Source organism: Manduca sexta, chromosome 12, assembly GCF_014839805.1.
Source record: "Manduca sexta isolate Smith_Timp_Sample1 chromosome 12, JHU_Msex_v1.0, whole genome shotgun sequence".
In the NCBI taxonomy this organism is placed as follows: Eukaryota; Metazoa; Arthropoda; class Insecta; order Lepidoptera; family Sphingidae; genus Manduca; species Manduca sexta.
Genome location: NC_051126.1, coordinates 12,162,065 through 12,186,234, shown reverse-complemented (window position 1 = coordinate 12,186,234; position 24,170 = coordinate 12,162,065).

Genomic DNA, 24,170 nt, shown 5'->3' with positions numbered 1-24,170 from the left:
ATTAAAATTATTTCTATAGCATGGGGTCATTCAAGCGGAGCGTGAAGAAGCAATTAGCTCGCCATCTCGGAAGATTTTATCTCTCGCTGATCGACGTTTTCTGTAGCTTTCACTTCACACCAGGTGCAGCGAAGCCTTTCCTGTGTTTCTGAAAATAAAAATTTAATAAAACTATATAAAAGTCTAACCACCTTATTCATAGACGTTTTTTATATAAGGACGGAGTAAAGCTGTGATAACAAGCCTGTTTCTCAGTGACGGCATGGCAGCCTTCGCAGTGCGTAGACATAGGGCCGTTGTGATTGGCTAATATTGAGATACAACAATATCTTATAATTATCACAGCTTGACTCCGGCCTTAGATAACAAACGTCTATGTATTAGGGGGTGAGTATTTAAAAAAAAATAGCTTTCAAGTATCATGAAAACTTAAACACACCTTAACACCGATTCCTGTCTAGGATGATTTGCGAGGCTATTGAAATAAAAATATCCGAAATTCAATAGACGAGATGGTTTTGAGCTTGCACAAGACTAGGATCCAGTTCTACATTCAATTAAATCGGAACCAAAAAGACCGGCAGTCTGTCTTCAAATACTGTGAGCTCATTCAGCCTAGATCGTACTACCAACGGCTAAAATTAAAAATAATATGTAATTGTAAAATGTAGGTAGATATTGTAACTTTGTCTTTTCGGTTGACGAACACCCCAGTCCGCCCCGTGACCACGAAGGCTACAAAGTCTTCGAAACGTCGTGTGAAAGTAATAATATAAAAACCGCGATACTACCCGCAAAATAGTTATATTAATATTTTAACACTTAACACTTAATATCAATGGTTGAAAGGCTTATTTACTTAAGCGACATTATTTCGTGATACCAAGTTTCATACATATTTAAAAGCCTTTTTTTTCAAGTTTTTTAACCTAGTAATTTTTTTTAGAACAATATTTCGCTTAAATCAATTAGGCTTTAACCCCTTGATATAATGTTTGTTCTAATTCTGTTTGTCTGTACTGTTTTATAGTAGTTCTACACCATCTATGGTTTAAATTAAAAAAATTACACACGTTCGGTCCTTTTTTGTCTCGCGTCAAGGAAACGTATGTACAACAAAACAATAAAAAACTGTTAAAATAAAACGTTTCATTTGTAGGCCAGCCACTAGCCAGCGCAAGGAAGTTACGAATATAATAATATGTACGAACGATAACGATCCATTTTACTCACACTACATTAACTGGAAGTTCGATTCAACAAACTGCATAACTGTTGCAATGGAAACGTGACTAACTGCGCCAAGGCACACTATTGCACGTAAATCATTGCTATAATCTTGCCAAGTACAGTATATCATGATAGCACACTAACTTAGGATAGTAGCATAGTTGGGAGTAGAACGGACTGCTGAGATGAATGTCCGCAGGTTCACAACTCAAGGGCACGTACTTCTGACTTTTCTAAAGCTACGTGTGTATTCTTGGTGAATTGGTTTTAATCGTGAGGAATAACATCGTGAGGAAACCTGCATACCAGAATAGTTCTCTATAAGAAATTTAAGGGTGTGTTAGGTCTACCAATTCGCACTGGACCCGCGTGGTGTAGTAATCTCTCAGCAGAGAGATAAGGCTTCTCCTTCTCTACTGCTCTACAGCAGCTACCCTCCTCTACAGGAGGGCTAAGTCTAGCAATGCGACAGTATATAATACAGGGCTGATATTATTATAATTATAGTAACTTAGTGTTGCTTTAGTTATAGTGGATGTTTGCTCTTGTATAGTCGTTGCGGCTCTGGACTTGGACACTGCTTCCTTGATAAAAAGATATAAGGGAAAATGAATACATTTTTATTCATCATCATCTTCAGCTTTTGGAAGTCCACTGCTGAACCAAGGTCCCCCTTAAAGATTTTCAGACCAAATGTAAGACCATCTAGGGAGTATGAGAGCGGCCCAGAACCGGCGCTCAATGGGCGAGGCCTATGTCCAGCAGTGGACCATTCCCGGCTGAAATGATGATGATCTAGCGAGTGCATAGAATGTTTTTGAGATTTTTATTAAAAAAATATTTTTCTAATTTAGAACAGTTGGTTGTCTTAGCGTTTTAATATATATAGAACTGATTTATATAACTTTTCCGTAGATTTTGTAATAAGATGTAGCACAGACGTTGCCAAGTAGTTTTCGATAATCGCTGATAACATCTGCGCGTTGCTGAAATAGACAGTAATTGCTTTAACCATTAGGCGAGCTATTTGTTCGTTTCCTTATCATTTTATATAAAAGGACCCACACAAACAACCCCTAAGGGGTTTTATCCTCGGTGTAGATAGAGACGCACATAATACGCAAACTTTTCCGTATGTATATTCCGTCCCATGATGTGATAGGTAATGAGCCTCGCCATATTGATCACAAAAACTTGTGTAATTGGATTTTCTATATTATAAAGTTGACTGCCTTGACGTAGTTGTATTACAGTACGACTTCAGGTCTGACGTCTCGGGTTCGACCCTGGGTCAGGCAAAATGTTATTGGGTTTTTAGATTCAGTATCAGTCGCGACTTTAGAATTTATGCTTTATATCCTCACCTCCTATTATCTCAATACTCAGGGCGGAAAGTGTGTTGCCACCAGACCAGTTGCGTCTCTGCCTATCCTCAAGAGGATAAAAGGCGCGCGCGCGTGTGTGTGTGTTTATAGTATTTAAATAACAAAGCGCATATAAAACACCTAACAATATCCAAATGGTTAACTTGTATCAAGTAATCGCCAGTACATGCTATTAATATGTGTACCTATCTCGAATTCCACTGTACGTAAGGTTTCAACACCTACTCATTTGGGCCTACATCCATAATGCTCATGTAACATTCATTATAAGACTCCGTTGGGGCTGAAGAGGTATTCGAATATAACATTACACGAGGATTTTAAACCGTGTTGGCTCTGATTTGTGTCAAACTTTCCTAATGTTGGTATTCTGATGAATTATTTGTATTGTTCCGGTTAGTTTTAAGGAAGATTAGGTTTTGCTTGTGGTATCGCCTGCGTGTATGTTTTTCCGGGATAAAAGTGTTGCTATATATATTCGTGGAATAAAAAGTAGCCTTTGTCCTTCCCAAGGTTTCAAACTATTTCCGTACCTAATTTCATCAACATCTGTTTAATAGTTTTTGAGTTTATCCCGTTCAGGCGGACCTCTATTTGTCCGTCTCTCTCGAAATGGCGACAGGCTTTGTTTTATAATGAGTAAGGAAGCTAATAACTACTATTAGTTATTGTAGTAACAGTTTAATATTATGTTAACAACTTAGGGTCTATTTCACGACTTCTGACTAAATACTGCTTGTAACAACTGTATAAGCCGATCAAACACAAAATTCACACTAATCTAAGCTCCCAAACGAATGGTAATAAAATAAGTACTATCTATAATGAATAAACAGGCCATCATGTAATTAAATTCTTAAATAGACATAATGCATAATCCAAACCAGTGCCTTTGGAAGCAATAAATTACCCACAAATTCTTATTTAAAATAATTTCCCAATGTTCATCCTTAGAAGTTAAACAACCGGTACAAGGTTATAATAGTATAAAAATCCGTAAAAAACCATGATTAGATCCCAAAAAATGTTATCAAACAATATTACCATCAAATTCGGTAAGCAATATGCTGTGTACGGACATTTTTATCAACGAAACAATTTTCGTCATGCCGGGAACCAAACATGGATAGAATAACAATTTTACAATCTCACGTTGTCACGTCCGCTACACGCTGGCCCTCTGGGAGGCGGAAAGTAATCATTTCTGGCAATCGGAGATATCTAAATTTATATTCACCTCCGACAATTTACATGTTTAGCTTTTGAAGAGATATTGAGTGTTGGGTTGTTTTTGGGACTATTTTCTATAAACATTTTGAGGGTCTGTTAAGTTTGCCATACCGTGCTAAGAGGTTACGTGCTAGGTCAGCGTGGTGGACTAAGGCCTAATCACTCTAGTAGTAGAGGAGGGCCGTTAGCCAGTGGGATAGTATATAATACATGGTTGATATTATTATATGTTACGATTGGCATATACCGCGTTAGTGGTAAAAAATCTGTTTTTAGGGGAGAATTGAAACTAAGACTGTTTTTTACTTTGAATTTTATATATCAATCTAAATTTCTGTCATGTGGGCCACTTGAAAAAGCCTGGAGGGCGACAGGTTGTTTAGACATAGGCGACATAGACGTTTCATTCTTCCCTAATCGTAATTCTTTTCCTTTAGGACCAGTAACACATTTTTAATTGATTTGGTATTGAAATGTTATAATTAAAAATCATACCCAAAATGTCAGGTACTAAAATGTATGCTCGAAATTATGATCATTTTGTCCCTCTTCACATCATGGGCCGTGTGTACCATTGCTCAATATTATTTGCCAGAATTTGGATTTATTTTGCAACCTACAGGAACTCACAGAAGTGCATCACAGGTATATTGAAAACAATAGTTAAAATGAATACTGCCTAATCCGCATAACATCGATTTAGTACTATATTTTTTATAGTGTTATATAGCATGTATACGAGTATATGATAAATAAATGTAGCTAAATTTAGTAAAAAGTGCTATATACTCCCCTGTCTATCCCTACGGGATAAAAGGCTTGAGTACGTATGCAAATGTATCTTTTAGAGAAGCAGATTACATAGACCGTCAAAAACCATCAACCAACTCCTTTTCAGCACGCAAAAAGCGCATAAAAAGCGAAGTCACATCAAAGAGCCGTTTAAACTGAGCGTTTTAAAAAAGGTGCCAAAGGGGCGGACATTATTCCAAATGCTTGTTTTTAATCTTAAACATAGAGGAATAATCTCAAAAATAACCTTAATTGGTATACCGTTTCGACCCGCCAATTTGAACCTTACACCAAGGTAGTGGAATCTAAATTCGCAAATGATGTAGACGAGAGAGAATTTTTTGGTTACTCCGTAAATTTCACGAAATTTAAGGAACATTATGAATAGCGCCGACAAGAAGCTTATGGTAAAATATGATCCTGATGGTCATACTAATGAAGTCCTCCTGGAACGACGAGATAAAGGCCATCGCCCTAACAAATTACACTGGAAAGTCGTTCGATTCGTTGACAGCGTCAATTTGTTTGGAAATATTCCGTTTGCTTTTCTTCGTAATTCGTCTTTCTTTGGATATCTGATTGAGGATTTTACTATCTTTTTTTAAAGTCACCTTTATTCAAATGGATTTTGAACGGCTAAAGGTCACTAGTATCGTCCAATCTAAGTTTAAGTTCGATGTGATAATTCGGTCGACGTATGCCAGTCTAATTTACATAAACGATACTCGCTATTATTCCCAAAGGGTTAGGCAGAGGTACAACCACTTTTAGTCATGTCAGTACCGTCCCATGAGGTGATTGGAGGCGACCCCATCTTATCTAGATACGATGGTCGCGACGTGAGAGATTACACTTTATAACCTATATACTTTGTGTAGCTATAATATCGCTATAACATTAAACAGAATTATTCCAACACCAGCCATCGCTTCTAAATCAATTATCTGGAATTAATCAGCGTTTTTAACAGCAGCCCATACCGTGTACAAAGCTAGAAGTTCCCAAACTTATTTTCTCATCTAGACCACTCAAAATTTTGCTGGTTGCGGTAGACCCTTTGCAGTTAACTTTGTACCATATTCCCCAGATAAATTTTCATGGACCCCCTCTTACGAATTGTGAACACCCGTTTTTTTGTCACGCCTACGTAGACCTCCGTCGAATCTTCCAAGGACCCCTGAGGGTCCACCTGGACCACTCTGGGAATCAGCTACGCAATAGCTATTGCGACTACGTAAACAAATTTTCTAAAACCTTCAATACAAACCAGGTTACAACCCGCATGTAATTGTGGTCCGAGGAGATACTAATGAAAAACACTTTTTCGATTTGGAATATCGAATCGTACCCAATTGGATACCCTTTGCTTTGGAAGTTTGAGCTTTCAAAAGGAATTAATTAAAAGTGAGCATTCACAGAGGCCATATGAATTTTTCCTTGTTTTGTCGTATACATAGATTGGTTTTGTTTTTCATTTGTTTATCTTGAACGAAGCTAAAGCTTGATTGACAGTATTGTTTATACTTTGGCAGAAAAACAATAGGTAAAGTATAAATTGTGGTTTTACATTTCTTTATGAAGACAGAGATCATTTTAATTTTTGAATCGATGTAAAAAGTAAGTTAAAATTTATGTAATAAAAGTGATTATGTGATTTTAATGTTGAAAGATCCACAATGTAAATACATATGAGCGCTTATGTGGGTCATTAGCTTTGGCAAATCACATAATAATACCTAATTAAAATTCGGAGCGTGGAATGAGGAGATGAGATGACCAATACTCTAAATTAAGTTTTTGAGAAAATTCTAGATGTATATAAGAACTAAATATAATTATTATTAGGATACTGAAGCTACTTTGATTACAATAAAAATAACTATCACCCACTACGGAAACACTTCCACAAATATTTCACCAACCAACTAACCAGTACGACCGTCAACGACCGATTGCCCGGGTCTGTCAACGTTCAGTGTTTTTATAGCAAAAGTGTCAAATACCCTCGCAAAAATATTCTTAAGCTACCATTATAGATCGTCGAATAAATTTATATCATAACAAAAAACCACAAGCTAATTCCATATTAAAACATACTAATAGAGATTCATCAAACATAATTAACCCATCACTGTTAACGAGAATACGGGATCTGAAACAATGCTATCGAACGCCTATATATGTTCATAGTACATTCCAGGATACATTCTGACGCCCGAGGGTTAAACCACTAATATAAATCATTCCTAACGCTCGCGTAACTTTGTTTTGAAATATGTATGTTGATATTAAATAGGTATTTATAGTGATTTTGAACTAGGGTCTTCAGATTTGGTATTTATGTAGTGGAAATAACGGATACTGAACTCAGCTGTAAATATCAAACACATCGAGTAATAAAAGTGATCAAGCCATTTATGAATTATAATATGAATGCCAGGTACTATATTCGACAGTAGATAACATACGAAATTCTCTATAGGAATTTTGAGGGTGTGTGAAGTCTACCAATCCGCATTAGGTCAGCGTGATAGACTAAGGTCTAGGGTGGATCAATCTCTCTAATTAGTAGAGGAGGCCCGTGCTCAGCAGTGGAGTTATAATACAGGGTTGATATTATTTCAATCATACCTATCGCTATAATATGTCGCTGACCGCTTCCTTTTTAATTCCATTGAGAAATATTTTTGCCGAGTAATGTAACTTATTTTACGTACTGGCCTTCAACCTTCTATATTACTTCCAAAACTAAGAAGAAAATTTTGTAACAATGTTTAATAATAAATTATTGTAAACGTTGGCGTAACAAGTCAGAAGTAAGAGAAGTTTGACGAAAGTTCTCCTTATTACTCCCCAAGACGTCAACTGGGTTTTGTCATAGTGTACAATTGTGTGAAGGTTGCGTAACATTGTGTTAATAAATGAAACCACATACTCGTCTTCGCATCTGGTAAAATTGTGCCAAAAATCATTCATGAATTACGAATAATTTCACCGAAAATTCTAGTTTAACATTTCAGATTTTTATATCATTTCTCATTTCATCAGTTTAGAACAAATATGTGCGTGAGTGTATTTCTGTCTAAAAGTGTATGATGCCCTTTGAATAGTGGCATTAGGGCGCGTAAAATTAAACATACGTTTTAATAACATTTATTTTGTTCGAAATTATACCTTTTTTATTGTTTGAATGACGAGACGAGCTTGTCGTTCACCTGATGGTGAGCGATACGACCACCCATAAACAGTAGAAACACCATCCAACACTGGTATTCCACTGCGCTCTCCATCCTGAGTGATAAGATGTTAAGTCTCATTATGTCCATTAGTTACACTGGCTACAATGTCTTTCAAACTGGAACACAACAGCTACTAAACACTGCTACTTGGCGGTAGCAATAGCCATATTTATTATTTACTAATATAACGAACTCCTTTCTATTGGGATATCGTGGCAGGTTAAGGACTGAGGACGGCAAGTTTTTAGTGTTCTTTGAAATTTGGTGAACTTCACCACTTGGTGTTATAAAATACGAGCTACTGCTGATCCTGGCTCACAGGAGTTGTAGTGGGTGTGAGGGCAAAATAGTCTAATAAAGTTTTAGCGGTACTAGCTTATGCTTCGTTCATGTGAAGGAGTTTTCCGGGATAAAAGTCCTGCTATATATTTTCCCGAGATAGAAATTAGCCGATAACCATTCCATGGTCTTTAACTATTTCCATACCAAATTTAATAAAAATCCGTTCAGTAGATTTTGAGACAATCGATAACAAACAGACAGACAGAAAAGGGGATTTTGTTTTATAATATGTATAGATAAGGCGAGAGTACCTACCCTAGATTCCCCTCTACCCGCCCCATGAATTCCCATAAATAATTATTTAACGTCGCAATAAATGAACCCATTAATGTTCAAGTTTACCGCATTTTATATTCTCGTTTTATGATACTTTGAGTGCAAAACTTTTACATCACATTTTAATGATAATTAAAATTATGGACCTTTTTGTATCTTTAATATTATCCTACTTAATACAATATGAATAATTCATTACCTATAGGCTATAACATTCCTTGTAAGATAAAAAGCATAAAAATCACCGATTCCCAACTCAGTGTGGAAGAAAAAATTGACTAATATTGAAATCTATCTAAAAATGCTAGACTTTTTTTTATCATTTTTGATGCACATCGCTCTAATCGGGGGCTCTTCTTTTGAGATCACTAAAGAGGGCGACATCATCTCCTCTTGAGCTCTGTTCGCCACCTCGTTGTTAACAAATGCTTTTGACGAGAGTGGATCGACCAATCTCTGAACCGAGTCGGCCGTTTCGAATTGTCGTGGTGAAGATTGAAAGATTCCTTTTTCTCGTCGATCATTTCTTATGCAAGACAGTGACTCCACTCCAATAGAGTGATGATTACTAAGAGATGATTACCCCTTGACAGTCGTCACAATTATGTCGGCCAGTCTTATTCACCGGTTGGAACCGATTTCAGTGTATCCATGAAAACAGTTGTATTTATTAATGTTTTTATTACAATCGTAAACAGTAGGAACACCATACAGAACTTTGAATTACAAAGTACTGCGTGGCATTCTACTGCGCTCGTCGACCTGAGACATAAGATATTAAGTCTCACAATGCCCAGTAACGCTATTGTTTGTTCAGGCAAGGCAAAGTGGCTTGTTCAAAAACAAGATTTTATTTTCACGATTATCGAAACCAGAGTAAGCGCATCTTTATAGATCATCTAGTTTTTGCTCGCGGCTCCGCCTGTGTGTAAAAGTTTTTCTGAGATACCTTTGTTCTTCTCCATACCAAATTTCATTGAAATCTGTTAGGTAGTTTTGAGTTTCTTGCCTTCAGACAGGTAGACAGATGCGGTAGGGGATTTGTTTTAAAATATATTTTCAGGACATTTTAAGAGGATACCATTATACATGATTGTTTTATAACTTAACCGTTTACGCGGCACACGTACGGAAGCTCTCCAAAGGAATATATTTTCCCGGCTCTTGCAACATCTTTTAGATAATCAAAACTAGGCAAAGTTGTCACTTTTATGACAATCCTAATTCACAGTTTCTTCAAAGTGACAAATCAACGCACTTTCGCTTAACAACCCGCTGCCCTGTGTATCGCAAGTAATCGCAATCAGTTCCTTACCTAATTTGTCACAAGAGCCTCACAAAGCAATTACATGTAACGAGCTATCGGAACGGCCTATAAAATGTCAGTGTAATTAACATTCGATCGTGTTTAACGCGAGTCCCGCTGATTTCGATGGCAATTCGTCCTGCCTAATTACTGATCTCATCAGAACTTGTGAAACAAATGATAATTGTGAACGGGGATTTCGATAAGTATATATTTTGTATGTATGGTACAATATGTATAAATTATTTTTACATGTGTGGGAAGATATATTTCGGAGATTGTTGTCTTTCTTCTTTTTGATATTTTTTTTTTATTTGGGCACGGTAAAGGAACCCAGCACCCGATGGTAAGTGGAGTGGGGCCGATTAGAATGTCGACTGACGTGACATGATTACCCCTCGTCAGTCGACACAATTATGCCGGCCTGTTGGAACCGGATAAACACAGGCTGATCCCGGAACGCGACACACTTACGTGGGCCACTATGGTGGGTTTCAACTTTGTGTACGGTGGCTGTTATCCGGGCGGATATAAAATATATCCTACCACCAGCGATTATTAACTAACAAGTAAGCCATTAACTACCCTTTTCGCTATTTCTCTTATATCCATTTCAAGGTTGTCTGTAAGAGATTGCCTTGAACGATAAGACCGCCAATTTTACCTCGTCTTGCCTTTTTCATTTTAAATACAATATCTTGGGAACCATCATAAAGTTTGAGTAATGTTGATATTGGTCAACCGTGATGCGTCTTGTGCTTCAAGTGACTTGTCTGTTTATTAAGTTTCACTGGTGGTAGGTCTCTCAAACGTGCGAGTACGCCTGGGTAGGTACCACCGCAATGTATATTTCTGCCGCCAAGCAGCAGTGTTTCGTCACAGTTGTGTTCCGGTTTGAAAGACATTGTAGCCAGTATTACTACTGGACATAATGGAACTTAACATCTCATGTCTCAGGATGGCGACCGCAGTGGAACACCAAACAATAATTTGTAATTAAAGGTGTTGGTGGTGTTTCTGTTTATGGGCGGTCGTATCGCTTACCATCAGGCGAACGGCAAGCTCGTCTCGTCATACAAAGCAAGAAAAAAAATTAACAAAAAACAGTTTGATAAAAAAAGAGAAACCGTCAAATGTTTGGCATGTGAATTATATTAATAAAATCTAGAAGACAAAGACATTACCAATTAAGTACATGGAAACATCTTCTAACTTAGAATACAAAAATTGTAAACACTAATAGAATTAAAGTTAACAAACTGACGCTTTGAAGCTTTCTAACATTCAGATGCTAGTGTGCCGTTAATTCAACAGAGCCTTGCTACTGTAACCGCTGGTTGTATGTGAAGTAAGCGCATTGAGATACTGAATAATCTACGATCTTGTTAAATGAATTCTTGACTATATCATGAAAAAAAAAACACTATTTTTACAAGTATTTTTGAATTATCAATTACTTATAACTCAATGATCGCAATCATCCATTTTGCTAGTGGTGGGATATATTTTATATCGGCCCGTATAGCGACCACAATACACAACGTGTTAAAACCTGCCATAGTAGCCCATGTAAGTGTCTTGCGTTCCGAGATCAGCCTGTCTATATCCGTGACCAACAGGCCGGCATAATTGTGTCGACTATCGAGGGGTAATCATCTCTCGTCTGTTGACATTCTATTGAACCCCACTTCATATCATCAGATGCAGTGGGGTCACAGCCGTGCCAATATAAAAAATGCTCGATTAAAACACAGTGTTCTGCTTAATTTTGAAGAGAGTAATGTTCAGATAGATTATAATATTAACTTTATACAATGTTTCTACTGTATTGAACTCATAAAGCTGCTAAATTTCATCAGTTTTTGTACAATTGTGTTAATAAGATTTCTTAATGATTTCTTAGGTTTACGCGAAAGTTAGACTTTAATAAAATTATTTTTAGTATTTTATCGCGGTTTTTTAATTATAACATAAAAACCGTGATAATATCCGAAATATAATTTTATACCAACACCATCTTATTTCAACACAATAAATAAAAATGTTAACCCTTTCATACCATTTCTTGTGACACAGCTACACATGAGACTCAATCAAAAATCAACAATCTTAAATTCTCCGACATCAATTCCGGAGCGGAGCACGACGGCTGCGTAAAAACAAGTTTAGAATTTATTTTTCGTGCAACATCCCGGGTGCGTTTGATATCATTAATCAAGCTTCACTTTGGCACTGGCCCAGCATCCTTACTTCCCTCATTTGTATTTACTGAAAGAGTTTTGCGCCATAAATCATCACTCGTTGATAAATGAATACCTTTTTCAAAATCCCGAATCTGTGCGTTATTTTTGAATTTCGAGTTTGCGGTTTGATTTCTAATTGTTTGTCTGTTTTCAAGTTTACTTTTGTTTGCGGGAATTATTTTATTGGTATTTACTGCGGCGCGATCACTTGTTGGTCAGTATATTGTAATCTAAGTATGTCTTGAATCTAGATAGACTGGATCTCGTGATGGTCGCCAGAATTTTGTCGGCCTATTTTAATGGATGTATACCAGTTAAACTTTGAAAACTAGATATGTTGAGGTCTCTGTTACATTCTTCAGTTCCGACTATTCGTTCCGACCCTACCCGTAGTGAGATTCGAGTTTGGGAGGTTATATCTGCCTGATATCTGGAAGTGTAACAGCTTAGTTCAGTTGTGATACACCTCTGCCTATCCTTGAAAAGTAAAAAAAACCTTGATGCTACGACAGATACTACCCTACTATTTATTTACACTATCGATTTTAATATTTTAAACGCGAAATCAATTCTCTAAAAAAATTGTTCAAAACAAAAAAAGCGTATATCTACCAAAAACAAAGTGCAATCATGTTTGATGGAATGTATTGGACCGGGTATGCTATCGTTTGAGCTCGTTTTAATATACCTACGCAATAAACACCATAAAAACTGGTCCACGAGTTTCGGCGATTAGCTTATGGACTTAAAGGTTAGAAGATATAATAATTAAAGGTGTTATCTAATTCCCTTATTAGATGATTGGTCGACATTTCTCTCCGCTTCTCTTCCTAAAGAATTAATTATGATATCATTGACAGAAGTAGATATTGCAGGAGTACTCAGTCGGAGTTTCACGTGCGAGTAAAATCTAGTTCAGGTGTCTTCTGTGTTAGTATATATTTGTTATTGAAGTTTTTGTCATTCTATATTGCCACAGGAAAGTGACCTTACTGCACTTGATAATGAGGGGGTTCATGAGAGATAATCCCTCGCTCGTCGACCCCGTTAACCCAGTATATTTGAAATAAACAAGTTTGTTTATAAATTAGCAGGAGCACTGCTCTATAATTTTCATTTACAAAGCCTAAATTACGGCCTTTCGCGAATAGTGGAAATGTCAAACATGGCTTTATTGCGGTCGATCGATCCGCGGTCAGTAGTAAGCTAGATACTAGTCGAATCGAATGGGTGCTATTTTTCACGAGATTACTATAATAGACTTTAAGCTTAGATTATGTTTTATACGTGCACCGCAAAGAGACCCTCTTGCACCTGATGGTCAGTCGACATAATTACGCCGGCCTGTTGGTACCGGATATACACAGGCTGATCCCGGAACGCGACTCACTTAATATGGCCACTATGGCGGGTTTTAACACCTCGTCGACAGCGATTGCTATCTGGGCGACTATAAAATATATTTTAGAATATATCCTACCACCAGCAGATTTTTTATGGGCGTATGTGTATATTCATTTGCCGGTACGGCAGCGCTCTGAGGTCCTGGGTTTGAATTCCGGGTCGTATAAAATGATATTTGGGATTTTCTGCTTAGTATCAGACCGGAGTCTGAAAGTTGTGCCCGATATGGCCATAGCCTCGCCCCCTATCACATCATGGGACGGAACACACTTGGCGAAAAGTGGGTGCTCTGGTTGCGCCTCTGCATACCTCTTCGGGTATAAATGCGTGATCTGTGTCTGTGTATGTATTTAAAAGGTTTGGAATGACTAGTCTATATTATCATCTATTTATAACCCACATACGATTTATTGCGGCATTTCTACTATGTTTTGGTTTTAGAAAATGAAATTAAGAAGCAAATAGGTAGATATATGACTTGGAGTATTCCTTTCCGTCTCTTCATGGGCTTTACAACCTAATTCGCAGAAGGCATACGTTTTAGAAATGTGCGTCGTCGTCTATAATGTATACCCTCATATTTCACAAGCCTAAATACTAATTAAGGATCTATGAAGACGTATATATTAACATTAAGAGCAGTACACTTGCTTATCTCTAAAACCAATCACAACTCTCTCTTTAAATATGGTTTGAAAATGTTAATTTCAAAATCAGAAGCGCACGTCCACACCTCAAAACTCAAATAATCAAGCTATTTAACAACTCGGGAGTTATTCAAGTGACAATATTTCAGATAACTTAACGACGTCGTTTATTTTGCTATTTATGGCAGACAATTCCGTTTGCAAATTTCAACTTCTCACTGTGAGGGATTTTGAGTTAAATGCATTTGTTTTGTCTTGATGGGTTTTTGTGTGGGTACGATAGTGCCTAACATTGATTTGATGCAGCATATTCATATTATTTTTTGTTTTGTACGGGCAAGGCAAAGTGACCTCTCTGCACCTGATGGTAAGTAGAGTGGTGTCCACCAGAAAGTCAAATGACGAGAGATGATTATCCCTCGGCAGACAACACAATTATGCCGGCCTGTTGGAACTGGATATACACAGGCTGATCCCAGAACGCGACACACTTACGTGGGCTATTATGGCGGGTTTTACCACCTTTTGTACAGTGGTCGCTATCCGGGCGGATATAAAATATATCTTACCATCAAATACGCTAATATTATGAAAAGTCAGTACTAACTTGCGAGTTTTAATATGTTACATCCCCCAAAGCCGTGTGTAAGTTGTGCTTAGATTTATTTCTTTTAAAATCATTTCAACAAACATCGATTCAAGTATTGTCGATAAGTTTTAAAAGGTACAAATTCCGTTACAAAGCTACTCCAATTTTTTAAAAAATCCGTTCCAAAGTTCCAAATTCAAAACATCCAATAAACGCGGAATCCAGCAAAAAATACCAATCGAAATAACCATCTGCTCGCATCCGGTCGTAGCCCACGGTCCATCGTACGTCGATGGGCTGAATGGGTGATCTCCGGCTAAGGCCCGCGCCGGAAGAGTGCGGTCGGAGGCGTGCCTTTTAGCGCGACGTCTCAAGCAATGCATTTCCATGGCACATTTGTCTTTATGTGTTTGGCTTTGAAGGTTTTGTGAAATGTTTTTAGAGTTTTCTTTTGATGGACAATAGAGTAAGACGCGAGAATATGCCAGATATTCAACTAAAGTAATTAAATCGCTACACAAGTTCATGCAGACAAATTTCGTCCTACCCTCATTTTTACACCGTCCTTTCGTGAAATATAAAGCTGTATATTTATGTCACAAGCATTTATGTTCTTTTATTGTGATTTTAACCGAATACGAGAAAAGAGGTTCTCGTGTGTTTATGTTTCTTTTTAATGTATACCGATTATGATGAGATTTTTGGGACGATCTGCGTGTTTTCTTTATACATTTATATGTGGTGACATATTCTGAATTGGGTGATATGAAATTGGAAAAGAATAATTAAAAGCCTTCATTAATGTAGCATTCTCATACATACTATACTGTATATAAATAAATTGTAGAACCCAGTGTGTCCATAATACTGAAAGTAATAAGAAATAGTTGATTAAAGGAGCGTACTAAAAAACAAATCAGTGACTATAAAATATTTTCTGTATCATTTTTTGTTTGTTAATGCATCTCCGAAACTACTGACCAGATTTTCATTTAACTTTCATAAAAAGACGGAGTATAATTAGAAAGAAAAATATAGAATTTGTTTTGAAACAAATCGGACATAAGAAAAAGTAATCGTCATTTTAATATATGTACTTTAAAATTCTGTTTAGACTTTCTCGAAGCGGATGGAGTTCTATGTAGGTGGAGGTGCATGCAGAGATCTAGTTATTAACAATAAAATAATATCAAGTGTTACCTATCTATTTTTTCGACCACAAAAACCATACATCTATACTTAATACGGCTTACTTCAAAACCGTTCATGCGTTTCCAGTTGCTTTGTTTGGCGAATTGTAAGCGAGTTCGACACTCAATCCTTTGTGGGATACTTTCGAGAAGTTTCCGTTATAAGAAGGCCGTGGCTTACCGCCAGTGACGGAGCAGACGATGTTAGGGAGGGGGGAAGTGAGGCGAGGCGAGGCGGGGGGGGGGGGGGGGCAGCGCCCTCTTCCGGCTTTGGACGACAACGGACCACGGAACAGCGGACAATTCATTTTTCTACTACATATGTTGTAGAACAGTGTTCCTTTTTTAAATGTTTGTAAAATGTTTTGGATAAAGTTATTAAAGAAGAATTTATTTTTCGATGCTTGCTTGATGTAAGTATCGCGACTGTCCATGGATCAGTAGTAAATTCCATCCTGATCTTTTAAGTATGGTACACTGTATTGTGGTAATCACCAAGACAGATTTGCATGTCAACAAATAAAAATTGAATAGAATGGGTGTACATTAATATCTGGGTTTGAGATGATTAAAAATCTTCCGCTTTATATGAATAAATTGTTATAATTTTATCACGTTTTGCAACTTTATTCCGTTTCCATTAGGCCTAATTTTGACCGGTTAGTAATGTAGAAACTGTCGGATGCGTCCGCTGTTTAGGGCATATCTCCAATCTGGCTCGTTATATCTCCGGGAACATACCCGGCCGTGTTTCGGCTGGTTCTAGGGATACAGGATGCAAACGCGATCCTATTTAGACTAGATGTTTCTCACGATTTTGCATATGTGACGTCCTTTCTCATAGATTTCTCATAATTATGACTCTCTATAAGATTGTTTGCCTATAATAATATCAGTCCTGTATTGTATACTGTCCCACTGTTGGGCACGGGCCTCCTCTACTACTGAGACGGATTAGGCCTTGGTCAACCACGCTGGCCTAGTGCGAATTGGTGAACTTCAAATACCTTCGAAATTCCTATAGAGAACTTCTCAGGTGTGTAGGTTTCCTCACGATGTTTTCCTTCACCGTTAGAGCAAGCGATAATTCACAAAGAATACACACATAATTTGAGAAACATCAAAGATGTGTGCCCTTAGGTTTGAACCTGCGGACATTCGTCTCGGCACTCTGTTCTAGAACCAACTAGGCTATCGCTATCGTTTGCCTATAAGATTCAACTTGCCAATAATATTATGTAAAAAAACTGTTTTTTTTTTTTTTAATTGCCGCAGAAGGCAAACGCGCAGGCAGTCTGCCTGATGAAAAACATCATCCGCATCCCATAGTCTGTTCCAAAGCCATGGGGCACATTGTAGCCATAGTCTACCGGTAGGTGAGCATTTTATTTGAAGATAAATCAAGGCAAATAGACAAAAATGCTTCATAGGTATCACAACGTGAAAATTACTATATTTATCGGCTTTGGAAAAAAGCGAAATGTCATACAGGACTTAAATTTTATTTAAGTATTTATTGTTTTACCGAAGCAACGATATTTTACAGGAACTAATTTACCATTTCAGTGTCTTAGGCGATTCACGGATTTACCTGTGTGCCGGTATTTCGGATTTTTCACGCACATCACCATACCAAAAATAAATTCACATGAAACACTTTTCGGTCTTCTGGTTTTTCATGGACGATTATATAAAAATGCATAAAACTTTTAAAATCAATAAGAACCGCTACTTGCTGGTGGTAGGATATATTTTATATCCATTCAGATGGTGACCGCCGCCGTACAAAGTGTTAAAACCCGCTACAGTGGCCCACGTGTGTCGCGTTCCGGGATCAGCTTGTATATACCCGGTGTCGACTGCTAGGAATAATCATTTCTCGTCAGTCGTCATTAAACCCCATTCCACTTAATATCGGGTGTACTGGGTTAGTTGACATGTACGTATAAAAAAAACTTTATGTATAAACTAAACTGTGAAGTTCAGCTAGTTTCAGCTGACCCTAAGCAACAATTTAGCGGTGTTCACAAAGTTTCTAACTCCAGTGAAATTTCGAACTATAGTTTACGAGTATGTGGAGTTAGATTTTACCAAAAATGTAATACTAAGGGTTAGAAATAATAAATAAAACATGAAATCTATAAATACCAGGTATTAAAAGTGTAACTACAGGACATATTAACACTTAACATCTCATGTATGGCGGCGGTAGCCTAGTTGGGTGTGGAACGGACTGCCAAGACGAATGTCCGCAGGTTCAAATCCCAAGGGCACACACCTCTGACTTTTCTAAATTCATGTGTGCATTCTTTGTGAATTTATCGTTCGCTTTAACGGTGAAGGAAAACATCGCGAGGAAACCTGCATATCTGAGAAGTTCTCTATAGGAATTTCGAAGGTGTATGAAGTCTACCAATCCGCGCTAGGCCAGCGTGGTGGACTAAGGCCTAATCACTCTCAGTAGTAGAGGAGGCCCATGCTCAGCAGTGGGCAAGTATATTATACAGGGCTGATATTATTATTATTACTATCTCATGTTTCAGAAAGGCGAACGCAGTGGAATACCAAACAATACTTTGTAATTCAAGTTGTTGGATGATGATTCTAGTGTTTATAGGCGGTCATACCATCGCTGACCATCAGGCGAACGGCAAGCTCGCCTGGTCATTCAAAGCAATGAAAAAATAACATTTATTTCGTCCAATACTTACACTTTTATATTTAACATCCACGATTAAGTGACTTATTGTAAAGTATTTTCAAAAAGATAAGTGTGGTTTAATTTAATAACGCAATGTCAAAATGACCCTGTATGTTTAGGTATACGAATATATCAAACTATACATATGAACTCTATCGGGCTATTTCGCAGTACCTCATTCTATAGGTAAAGGTTTCGCGAGGAAACCTCTGTAAATTCATCCAATGCCATTAGATTACTCCAGGAGGTCGCCGCGCAAGCGAACTTCAATTCAAACTTTAATAAAGTTAGGTTTCTTTTCCTGTGAAGTTGGATTTTAATTTCCGCGTGCCTTTTTAGGTACGTATTTATTTCTAATATTAATTGTCAAGCGATAGTCAGACCAAATGAACATCTCTCTAATATCCTCCTTTATTTCTAGTAGTATTGTTTATTAGCGATGATAATTCATCATCAATTAGGGTCGATTTTCGGTCATATGAAAGTAATTTTGGCGAAGTAAAATATAAAGTTATTTAAAATTATAAATGAGGTGTGAAAACGGATCGATGTTTGTTTGAGACAAAATTTTATATACAAGTAGAACAATCCTAATATAAACATATCATTTATTTTAATTTTTTTTTTTTTTTAATCATGACTGTTTTTAACTCAGATACTATTTCAGTTGTATGTTAGCGGTGATGGCCTAATTAGAAGTGGCACGGACCTCCAAGATGAACGTCGGCAGGTTCAAAACCCAAGAGCACGCACCTCTAACTTTTCAAAAGTTATGTGAGTATTCTTTGTGAATTATCACTTGCTTTAACGATGAAGGAAAAGATCGTGAGGAAACCTGCATATCTCAGAAGTTATCTATAAGAATTTTGAGGATATATGAAGTCTTCTAATCCGCACTAGGCCAGCGTGGTGGACTAAGGCTTAATCCCTCTCAGTAGTAGACGAGGCCCATGCCCAACAGTGACAGAGTATATAATACTGAGCTGATATTAATATTATATCTCACAAAATTTTATTGATTTTTTTTTATTGCTTTGAATGACGAGACGAGCTTGCCGTTCGCCCGATGGTAAGCGATACGACCGCTCATAAACAGTAGAAACACCACCAAACACCTTGAAATACAAAATATTGTTTGGTATTCCAAAATATTGAATTTCTTAAAATAAAGATCTTACAGAGGAAAGTATAATATATTGCACGGGAGCCTTTTATAATTATTTCTCATCGTGTGAAAGATGTTATATGAGTAATTACATGCCTTAGTGAGAATTAACGTTTACCATCTTGTCGTAGTTAATGAGAAACGAAGACAAAGCCTTCAACGATTATTAGAAGCGGAGGAAGACTGCTTATTAGCTTTATATTCGATAGTTAAAGTTAAAAACTTGATAAGGCATGGAAGCTTTTAAATTGAGAGCGTAATTTTGTATTTACGGTTGCATTAATACTGGTTTTGCTTGTGACATAATTGTTGTATATTGGAAATAACATATTTAATTTTTGTTTGTAGATAACAGCATGTAACACTAAAAGCTATGATAAGTTTTAGCTTAGGTGAGATATTTTTTATACTTGAAATCAGGTCTGCAACCCGTATTATTCTAAGTACTATCAAAGATATAAGATTGCATCTGTATGCCTAGATAGGTAGGAAGAGCATTTCTACATACATATTCAGTCCTACAATCTATTACTATCACCATGTCTTATTCCAATTCATATAAGTACCAGACAGAATCTTAATACTTCAAAGTATTTTTAAAATCACAAGAATGTGACAATGATCAATGATCAAAATCACTCAACATAATTGGTACCCATAACACAAGTTAAATCTTATCTTGGGTACCAGTGTTCAATATAACTACTACATATTTTTGTTATATGGGCATTTTATAACTGAGCATATTTATTGTAAGTGGTATCTGTAACATACTATGTTTTTGTTGGATATAATAAATAAATAAAATAATAAATAAAATTCCATTAGATAGACTAGCAGGGCACATGACGCCTTGAATAAATAGTGGGGAAGTAAGATTCGCGTATTCTTTTCGGCTTACTGACGTAGCGCCCTCATCATTTGCATCCAAATAGCTCCTATAAATTCGCTTCCCGAATTTCCACCATTCCCTGCACTCCTTGGGAGCAATTAAATACTTTTTTCACTTGTTCTTGGTGCGTTTTGCTCAATTTTTTCGGTGAGAATAAATTTTGCCCGGCCAGATTGTAGCGCTTGCAGACTTCATTAGGCGAATTTGACACCCTGTACGTGTTAATTGAAGTTTTTATTTAATTAGTTTTTTTTTGCAACGTGCAGTCTTTTGTTTTATATGGACCTGCTTGCTTGGTGACAAAAGGCTTGAGTGGGTGTGTCTGTTCGTGTGTGCTTGCGTGTGTGTATGTGTGTGTGCGTGTTTGGTGAGGTTTATGATAAATAGGAGCAACATCACTAAAAACTACGAAATCAAATGCATTGCTTTATGTGTAAATCACGTCTTACATAGAATGGTCTTTGCATCTTACATAGTTTTTTATTTATAAAAGACATAAAACAGAACACAATCAAACACATTTGTCAAAAGACTTTCAATTGTTCTGATTTGTTGAGTTTCCAGTGTTTTAAAGCTATTTTATTACTACATCGGGGTATGGTTGCGAGTTTATTTTTATAATAATACCAGCCCTTTATTTCGTGTCCTACTGCTGGGCAGGGACTTCCTTTACTACCGAGAGGAATTAAGCCTTAGTCCACAATGCTGGAGTAGTGTGGCTGGGCAGACTTCACATACCTTCGAAATTATAATAGAGATTCTTCTGGTATAAAGGTTTCCTCACGATGTGTTCCTTCACCGTTAAAGTGAACGATAATTGACGAATATTATTAATAATAATAAATAAAATGTTTATTGTAATACTTCCGAAATTTACAAACTCGTAGAACCTTGGCATCTGAACTAGGGTGTCCTTTGTCTCAGATGCCGATTTTACAGAACAATATTACACACATAACTTCGAAAAGTCAGAGGTCTGGAACTTGGGTTATATTTTAAGTTAATGATTATGTTTTAGTTAATTTAAAAAAGAATCCTGCAGCATAAATATGCTTCATTCACATGTTTTGTACGGCTGCAATAACGAATGATATATTTTTGTTACTATGTTTGGATCCATCAACCAGGATTTATTTTTGTACGACTAATCGCCTTTTTGGTCCAAAACGAAGCCAAATGAACTTGAATGTGTTTGAAAATATTTTTCAATCCCAACTCACTAACAGACGAGAAATCGAATCGATGCCCCAAATCGCCATTATTTACTGTTAATCGATTTAAACCGATTTGTCGTATCGATTCCAATGCAAATTTACTAAATAGTCCAGATGCGTTGCTAATATCGTTGCATAGTAAATCACAGGCATGGCGACACGCCAAACGCTTGACATCGGTGTTCACTCAGAAACTATAAATTTCTTGTCTTTGAGGCGTAAATTAATCGTTTTGCATATGATTATGTGTTAGGGTTTGTATACGCTGTAATTTATTCTAGTTATGTTTTTTATTTTGCACATAGATCTGCTTGCGTAGTATAATATTTAGTACTCTTGTTCTAGAGATGAAAAGAACAGCTTTTAAAGTGAAAGAAATATCAGTATTGGATACTTTGTACAACGTTAATTAGTGAGAGGGACAATCTATACAGATAGATGGCGCCTCATTAGAAGATAAGTGTGTATGAATGACAACAGATGGCACCACGTCCGAATTGATTATTAAATGAAACGTTCAGCGAAAATCTTGAGGTGATCACTTGACTAACTAGTTTTTTTTTTTTTTTTTTTTCTAGTGGTTCGACTGAAGGTCTTATTATTTCAAAAGTTTATATGTTATTCAGTGTGGTCACTATTGTGATTCGATTCCGTTTCTGAGGGGGGGGGGGGGGGGCGTTGCTGTCCCCCACCCCTAAAGTTGATTTATTAATTGGTGGTTTCTTAGAGTTTCAGTTTTATCATTTATAATTGTAGTGACCCCACTGATTGATTAGAGAATGGTGGTATGGAGGCGAGCAGGTGACTAACTAGTTTGACAATTTAAATGTTACCTAAAGCCTACATAGCCTACATAAGGCTTAGCTCTCAGAATAATGTACAGTGATTCAGTAGGAGCGCAAGGGCAAACGATGGATTTGCCTACCTGTTGATGGCTTATGAACTTACTGCTTAATTTGTCTTACGACATGGATGATAATATGCCATCGCTAACCGTTTCCCAACATATACAGGGTCATTTTAACATTACTAAATGAAGCCACATACCTATCTACTTGAAAATAACACTTTACAAAAAGTTACTTGAGCCATAGATGTAAAATAAAAACGTAAGTTTCGAACAAAATATTAATAAAAATAATTTTAATTTTACGCGCCCTAATCCCACTACTAGTATCCTAAGAGAATTCGTCGCAGCAACATCATACTTTATTAGAAATACACTCACACATACGCCATATTCGCATTAAATTACAAAAAATCAGAAAACTAAAACCAAGATTTTTGGTGAAAATCGTTATTAATCGATGATTTTTGGCACAATGTCAGCAAAGATGAAGACGAGTATGCGGTTTCATGTAGTAGCTCAATGGCAATATGACTCTGTATATGACTTTCTGGACGTTGAATTATAGACCTAAAAGCAAAAGTATTATAGCTATCTTTTAGAATATTTAAAATCAAAGTGTCACTCGATTTAATCACAGTGTGAGCTATCCCTTATAAATACATAAGCCATATTCTTTTTAGTCTAGTGCGCAGTTTTTGGAACTTGCAATACAGTAAAATAAATTATTTCTTTATCAAAGATATTACATGTATGATGTACAATCTCATAAGTACTATTTTATTACTACATAAATTATTTGTTCTATACAAAAATAGCAATGTATTTATTTTCCGTAAAATAAGTTTTATTCGCCACACCCGGACCTCTGAACAAATCCTTAAAAAAATACCGAACGGAAAAACGTAAGTGGATTTTAAGGTCTATTAGGGCGAAACACGGTGCAGGTAAGACATGGCACGTGTTAATAATGTTACTGTCAAACTGCTCCGGCCCTTTGATATGGGTCGAAAGGGTACAATACGGCCCCGATAGCCCCCCATCGTATTTCACCTGAACATACAGCCAATATGTATTTTATGGAGCAAAAAACTGAAAATATCGAAATTGGTGTGACAAGTACATTTTGTAGCTACGTTTGATTGCTGTTTTTATTGGCCTTCGTTGGACCTTCGCTTGTTTCGCTGTTTTATAGATTTAGCGCGATTAGAAGTTGTTTCGTGAAGGGTTCATGAATTCGTGGAAATTGGATTGTGAAATAGGTTGTATTTAATATGAATGTAAGAGCGGCGATAACCTAGTTGGGTGTGGAACGGACTGCCGAGATGAATGTTCGCAGGTTCAAATCCTAAGGGCACACACGATTATTTTAAAAAAAAGAAGTGTTCATTCTTTTTGAATGATTACTTGTTTTAACGGTAAAAGAAAAATCGTGAGGAATCCTGCACAAATGAGAAGTTCTCTATAAGAATTTTGAA